Raw genomic sequence first — 7,830 nt, 5'->3', positions numbered from 1 at the left:
ACTTTTGCACTCACACAGTAGAGTGGACTACTAGAGTTGCAATTGAGATTTTATAGCCTGCTAATCTGCACGACTTACTATTTGTCCCCTTAGGTATGAGTTTATAGACCCCTGGCTTTGCCTACTAGATTTCCAAAACTAAAAGCAACCTTTGAGTTTATTTCATCAAGAAGTCTCCAATCAGGGTCCGTGGGCAGATTCTAACATACAGATGCTGTGCTTTTATAAGCCAATGTATTATTGAATTCTCTTTTAAATGAATCAATATTTAGACACATGGAAATGTTGTATAAAACTTCAGACCACCAGCTTCTCTTATACTAGAAGATCTGGAGAATGAAATTATGCATATTTGGGAACCACTGGCAGAAGCTGAGAAGTAGGCCCCCTATTTTGACAGAGAGGAGCTGATGCACTTTGGTTTCTTTCTCTCACCTCTTTATCACTGAGGCTGCATCACAGTTGTGGTGTATTATTGCAAAGTGCTCTCAAAGTCTGAAGGAAGGGATCTGCAATGACTTCTGTATAAGAAGAGGAGAACCAAAACATGGCTTCCCATGGTTTGCACGTTTTTGAAAAATAGTAGAGTGCACACTCCATCTTGAAACAGAGGCTATTTTTCTGGGTGTAGGAGGCAGGTCTACGGCTTTTTCAGTCTCCACATTTGAGGAATTAAAGTTTGCAATGTAACAGTCGGGGTGCTTAGGATTGAGATGGGGAACCGAGACTTAGAGAGACAGTGAGAGTCCCCCACATGGTGTGAGAAGCGGGGTGCACAGAGCAGAGCCCAGGCTACCGACTCTCAGCTCTGTGCTGCTCAGTGAGTTGACACCATTGGCTGTCCTCTGTGGGGACAAGTCTATCCTATCAGAGTTCACGCTGCTTTCTGTAACACACATTTTGTAATTTCCCTTTATTACGTGGACACAAAAATCATAAATAATAAAACCTACGTGTGTAATCTGTACACAGCATAAATGAGAACCAGGGCAAAGAAGAGGCAGAGCAAAGAGTCCGATGCCGCCCTCGGAAGCAGAGTTGCGGTCAACAGGGCAGCCGCTGATGCAGACAGATGTGGCCGGGCTGAGTGGCACTGTGCTGGCGACTCCAGTCCTGTTCGTAGCACTGTCCTGCGTGGGGCACCCTACTGTCTGTGTCCCGGACACGGTCAAGTTCAACTTCCCCTTGGGCTACGTGCAGGTGGAGCGTACAGACAGTCCAGGATGTCCTGAAAAGCAGAAGGAAGAGACAGCTGCTGAGAGACACAGCAGGGTTAGCTTCTGGACTTGGTAATTACTAACGGGCTTTTCACCTACATGAAAGGACTGCGTGATATAGGGCAACTTTTCCTGCTGGTTATAGGGATACTCGTAGTTCCGGTCCTTGGTCATTAAATGGCTGTAATACCTCTTCCAACCATTGGAACCGCTAAACAGCACCCCACGTACTTCTGATGGTCCCTTTCGGGGGCAGCAATGTTTGCTGCTGAAAACCTCCAGCTCAACCTACTTCCACTTCCCAGGGACTGGGGATAAATCGGTGCAGCTGGGAAGACGCCCCGAAGGACCACGGGGTTCTCTGAACCACTAGAGCTATGCCTCATGACCCCAATTCCTGGGGAGTTGCCCCGCCTGCTAAGAGACAGCATCCTGCAGTGATTACTGGCGAGTGGATTTGGGAAGAAATTCTGTAAAGCCCTGGGAAGAATGTCCCAAGTGCAGGCATGTGGATGCCCAAGGAGGAGCCAAGTGCCCAACAGAACCCGGTAAGAATTGGGGATGGAGAGCCCGCTTCAGAAGCCTTTGGCAGGGAGAGGAAAGAGGACTGTGGAGAGCATACCAGGGCCCAGGAGCTCAGCAAAACAGCAGACCAGCCCTTGCCTTCTGCAACTCAAGAGGGGGAGAGAGCCAGCCTGTTGTCATTGTGATGCAGATGAGATGCACCAAAAAACCCCAAACTCTGGGCGCTCCCTCGAACAGTGGCTTAAGAGAGTCCTCCAAGATGTTTTTACCACATGTGCAAGAAATTAAAATTAGGCTTAAGCTCATCTGAAGAGCCCCTTTGACATTGCCATATGGTGGGAGCAGAGCTGCTTTTTGGATTTAGCAAACATCTTAAACTATTTTTCAAATGATTTAGGTTCAGTGAGGCCCAAAATGTATGTTTTTTTCATACAAGTACCTTTTCCCTCTCATTTTAAACCCTAGGGTATTTTGAAGGGAATTCAGTCCACATGTTTCTGATTCATTTACACTTAACTCATCAACATGGCTTTTTGCAAGAGTCATTTGATGTCTAAGACTTTTTGAAATATATATTAAATGTATGTACACATAGAGATTTATTTTACATATATACGTATATATCCATAAATGTGTGTGTGTGTGTGTGTGTGTGTGAGAGAGAGAGAGAGAGAGAGACAGGGAGAGAGAGGCAGAGACAGAGAGGCACCCGTTTTACAAGTAGGTGAAAACAAAATGCTTAGAACCATAATTTTCTGGGTTTCTACTCATGCTGTCTGGTTGCTTTAAAAATTGTCTTTGAAGAAATGTCTGCTCAGCTTCTTTGCCCATTTTAAAATCAGGTTATTTGAAGCTTTTTGCTATCAAGTCCTCGGATTTCCTATGTGTTGGGCATTAACTGTCACATACATGGTTGACGGATATTTTCTCCTATTCACTGCCTTCTCCCTTTGCATTTTGTTGATGCTTCTTTCACCACACAGACACATTCTTTGGACGTGGAGGACTCATGGGTGACCACCAGAGGGGCTTGCAAAGGTGCCCGGCACCAGTGATCATGGGAGACATCCGCACCCACGTCGCAGGAAGGTGACCCTGCAGGCCTGTTAGGATGGCGTGATCAGAAAACAAGTGTAGCTGAGGACAAAAAGCAAGGAACCCTTGTGCACTGCTAGTGGGAATGTAAATTGGCTAAACCATGCTGGGAAAATCCAGAGATTCCTTTAAAAAATTAAAAATAGAATTACCACGTGATCTAGCAACCTTCTTCCTTCTGGAGATAAACCTGAAGGAAATGAGATTAGCTTCTGGAAGAGAAATTGTCATTGTTCATTGCAGCATTATTCATATTAACAAAGAGAAGCAACCTAAATATCTTTGTTGGGATAAGAATGTTATATATATGACCTCTGTAAGTAATATTACACTATTATAACAAATTTTATCATCAGTATAGTGCATTCATTACAAGATAGTATCTAATGCAGTATGTAATAGCATTATACATAAAATAGGTACACATGCATCTATACAATGGAGAATTATTAATCCCTACTAAAGAAGAAAATTCTGCCACTTGTGACCACATGGGTGAACCTGGGGCAGAGCCTGAAGGATGTTATGCACAGTAAAGGTCCGACAGGACAAACACTACAGGATTCTATTTACACGAGGGCTTTAAAATAGACCCATAAAGGCAGAGAATGGACTGGTGGCTGCCAGGGGCTGTTTGGGGGGGGAATGAAAGGCAGGGGAGCGTTGGTCAAAGGGGATACATTTTTGGTTACGCAAGACGAGTGGAGCCCTATGATCTGCCATGCAGTGCGGTGCCTGCAGTGAAGAACTTGCTGCGTGCACTTGAAAAATTGCTAAGAGGGTAGATCGTATCACATGCATAGGAATCAACAAATAAAGAGGCAGGAGGAGACGTGGGAGATGATGGATATGTGTGTGGCACAGACTACAGTGATGATGTCACTGGTGACAATTGAGCCCCCAATTCATCAAGCTACCTGCATTAAATATGCACAGCTTCTTCATGCCAATAAAAGGTGAGGGAAAAATATATGTCTCATGTGAAATAGCAAGAAATGCAAATTCATATTGTACAAGTCAAGTGCAAGAAAAACTCAGCTGCCCAGAATGCTGAACAAAACTCTTTTTTAACCCTTTTTGCTGAGTGCATTTTCTGCTTCTCTTTCCAAACATAGCCCCCATTTCATAATTATCAACCTAACTCTGGGAATTAAAAAAATAACCTCTCAATCTTCCTTTTTAGGTAAAGAGATGGAATATGGAATGAATTTACGTACATGAATTTTATGAACGATGACTTCAAGGTGGTCTTGGAAAACCATAACTGCTTCTAGGATCATAATGTGTGAACTATTTGTTTTTTCAGAGATGCCTTTTCCTGCGCCAGATTTGACAGTTTACTCTCCATTGTGACCATGACAGACATCATTAATTGATGTCAGAGCTATTTCCTGATGAACCTGGAGAGTGGACTTCCGATGACAAAGGTGATTTTCCCAGCGTCACCAGTGAGTCGGAGAAGGGTGAAAAGATGTGACCTCTTTACCACCCCCCAATCACACTGACTAGTATTTGGGATTATTATTTCTATTTTACATTTGAGGCTCAAAGAGTTTCACTCACTTGCTCAGGTCCAGGCAGCTAGAAAATGAGAGGCACAAGATTTGAACCTGAGGCTGAAGACCGGAGATTCACCAATGTGCTTCAAACTTTCATATGGCCATCATCATCTCACAGAAAAAGCCTTTTACACCCCTCCAATCAAACAAACAGTAGGGGATAACAATGTAACAGATGGATAAAGTTAGGGTTGTTTATAGCACACATTTAAAACATTCGAAATGTTAATATGTATAAAACACAAAATCAGACGTCTGCCTAGGCGATTGTCATGACAAAAATGTCACAAAAAATCAGGTGCTCTCTATGACATTTGGCGTCTGGAACAAGTTCATCCACACTCTTCACATATGGCCCTTCATTACCACAATACCCAGACATTGTGGATCAGCGTATGAGAACTCAAGATAGTTTTCATCCACTCTGGATGCTTGAAACAACAAATGATTTATATTCCATCCATCAAATGTCTAGTAACTTTCAGAAGACAAACCGCCTATGACAAAATGTTATCTCAGCATACTATGACCCATGTTCAATTTTTACTGCAACCCAGTGCGCCGTTAGGCAGGTCCAGCGACTGGGGAACCTTTACCCAGAGACCAAAAAAACCAAAAAACAAAATAAATAAATAAAATCAAAAGACCCAAACCAAATCCAACAGAATAAAGAAAAACACATGTCGTGCCATCACTTTTATCCTCCAGGATGCATTTGATAAAAAGTAGCATAAAAGGTGTCCCGCCACAGCCTGAGCTGTACAGACTTAATTGCCTCACCCGTTAGTGTGAGGAACAGAGCAGACTGTGACTCTCATTCTTAAAAAATCACTGCTTCTGCTTTCGGCAGGACTGAGCTCCCATGGACCATTCTACCCAAGTGCGAATGGATTTGATTTGACAAGGGGCCGACCGGGTGTTGAGAACAAGCAACAGAATGGCAAGAAAATATTATCATAACCCCCAAGGAGCCGCATGACCTGGTGTCTCCTATCCCTGACTCCCCGGCCTCCCCCTGGGTTCAGAACCTGACTCTGTGGACTACAACTAGCCAAGGCTCAAGAGCACCCACTTAGGGCTCAGCCTTCGCCTGGGCTGTTTGCTGACAGTCTTTGCAAACTCTGAAATTCTACCGATCTCTCCATCTCTCAGTTGCCTCACCCCTGTGAAGTTCTCCAGAGCCTTTCATATCACAGCTCATTGTTCCTTAGTACACTGGGGCAACGGGCTGAATATTTACGTCCCCTTAAAGTCCCTATGTTGAAACCCTAATCCCCAGGGTGATGGTATCAGGAGGTGAAGCGTTAGGGACGTAAGTAGGTCAGGGAGGTGGAGCCCTTACAGTGGAATTAGATTCCCAGTCTCCAGAAAGGTAAGGAACACATTTCTGTGGTTTGCAGGCCCCTCTCCCTGAGGGGCTAAGAACACCATCATAACTGTTACTGCTCCGCTTCCTAATCATTGCTCTAGGTGGCTCGATGAGCACTCTTCGTATTCTGCATTTAACTCCCATGACCTCCCTCTCCTCTTTCTCCTCCTCATCCCTCTTCTTCTTCATACTGGGGATCGAACTCGGGTCCTTGAGCTTGCGAGCAGACTGTGGAACCCCTGAGCTAAATCCCTGGCCTTCTCTTCCTCTTTCCTTACTGCTACTATTCTCACTTTGCCAAGAGAAAGAAACTGAGCTTAGTAGCTCCCTTGAGCTCCCACAACAAATGACTGAATGAAGCAGACCTTGAGCCGTCCCTGTGGACTTGAACCCTGACCATCGACTTCCTGGTCGGCCCCTCTGCTCTCCCTGCACCTGCCTCTCCCTGCAGTTCTCTCTGTAGTTTGGTTTTGCGGCTAATGCTGCACCTGTTACTCCTCTCCTTGCCTACCAGATATGGACAGTGATTTTGAATTATTCATCCCCAAATCTCAGTTTCGTGCACTGCCTCTGGGATGTGGCAGGCTCTTGATAGATATTAACATTTATTTAAAGATTACTTTTCTTTGATTTGGCAACTACATGGATCAATCTGGAGACCCCGTACTCAGTGAAATAAACCAGGTATAGAAAGACCCATATATTGCATGGTATCATGTTGCTGTGGAATCCTAAAAATGTGAACTTATAGAAACAGAGAGTAGCGTGGTAGTTGCCGGAAGCTGGGACCGTGGGTGATCACCGGGGAGATGTTGAAAAAGGATATAAAATTTCAACTCAACGGGAAGAAGATATTCGAGAGCTCCATTGTACAACCTGGTGACTGTTATTTAATAATGATGTACTGTACTCCCCAAAATTGTTTTAAAGGTTATTTTAGAATGTGAAAAATATTCACGCAGTTGAAGAACCGCAAGGTAAAAAGGGGAGCACAGTGAGCTGATCTCAGCCCTGCTCTCCGGGCAGTCCGTTCCCTTCTCCCCCGGGACAATCCATTATGTCAATTTCTTCCTTATCCTTCTAGAAATGTCCTGTGCACGTACAGGAAATACAGAAATGGATTCTTTTTCTTTTTTAATACACTTGAACTATAAATACTACTCTGTGCCGTTATGTTGGCTATTGTAGTAGTTGTTGTTAGCTATTAGTCAGCTTATGGAAGGGGTAATTTCAAACAGACAAAACCTGCTGCCTTCTACATTCAGCATAAATTTTTTTTTTTTTTTTCTGTACTGGGATTGAACCGGGGCCTTTGTACTAAGCTGTTAGTCCCCAACCTTTTTCCACACTTTATTTTGAGATAGATTCTTGCTAAGGCACTGAGTTACCCAGGCTGGTCTCCAACTCACTGTCCTGTCCTCGTGCCTCAGCCTGCTAGAATGCTGGGATTACAGACATGTGCCACATAAACATTTAACGAAGTCTGAGTCACGTTGGAAGGGAAAGCAAACCTCTCCTCCCGGCACCTCCATCCGTCCATCGCTTCCTCCTGCCAGCCAAGCGGCGGGGGGGAGGCCTGGAATCTAGCTTCCCCCGTCGCCAGGAGACCCCCACATCCTGGCTCCAGTAGATCCAGCCTGAGCCCCCGACGCGGGCCTGGACATGGTGGACCCAGGACGGCCTCAGCTTGTGGGCCTGTGCTAGGGATGATGACACACACAGGCTCTTGGTCAGCACCCCTGGCTTCTGGGTGTCCACGCTGGATTCTTGCACCGGCTCCCTTTAATCTTGTGCGAACTCCCTCTGGTTTTCCCTTCTGCTGGGCAAGGCCGTAGCTCGTCCCTTCTTCCAACTGCTGGTTCCATCCTTGTGTTGGGTTGGGAGGAGGGGTACCAGAGTGCCTGGATTTCCCCCCCTTGTTCTGATACCGGTTTCCTGCAATCCTTGGAATTTCAGGAGCTCAAATGGGAAGGCCTGGTAAGGGGAGCTGGCATCTATGGGTGCCCAACACAGGATGCTGTTCTTCTACAAAGAAAAGCTTTTTTCCTTTTCTTCTTTTTTTTTT

Source organism: Fukomys damarensis, unplaced genomic scaffold (genome assembly GCF_012274545.1).
Source record: "Fukomys damarensis isolate Sample0158 unplaced genomic scaffold, DMR_v1.0_HiC HiC_scaffold_12, whole genome shotgun sequence".
NCBI lineage: Eukaryota > Metazoa > Chordata > Mammalia > Rodentia > Bathyergidae > Fukomys > Fukomys damarensis.
Note: the sequence above shows the minus strand (reverse complement) of the source record.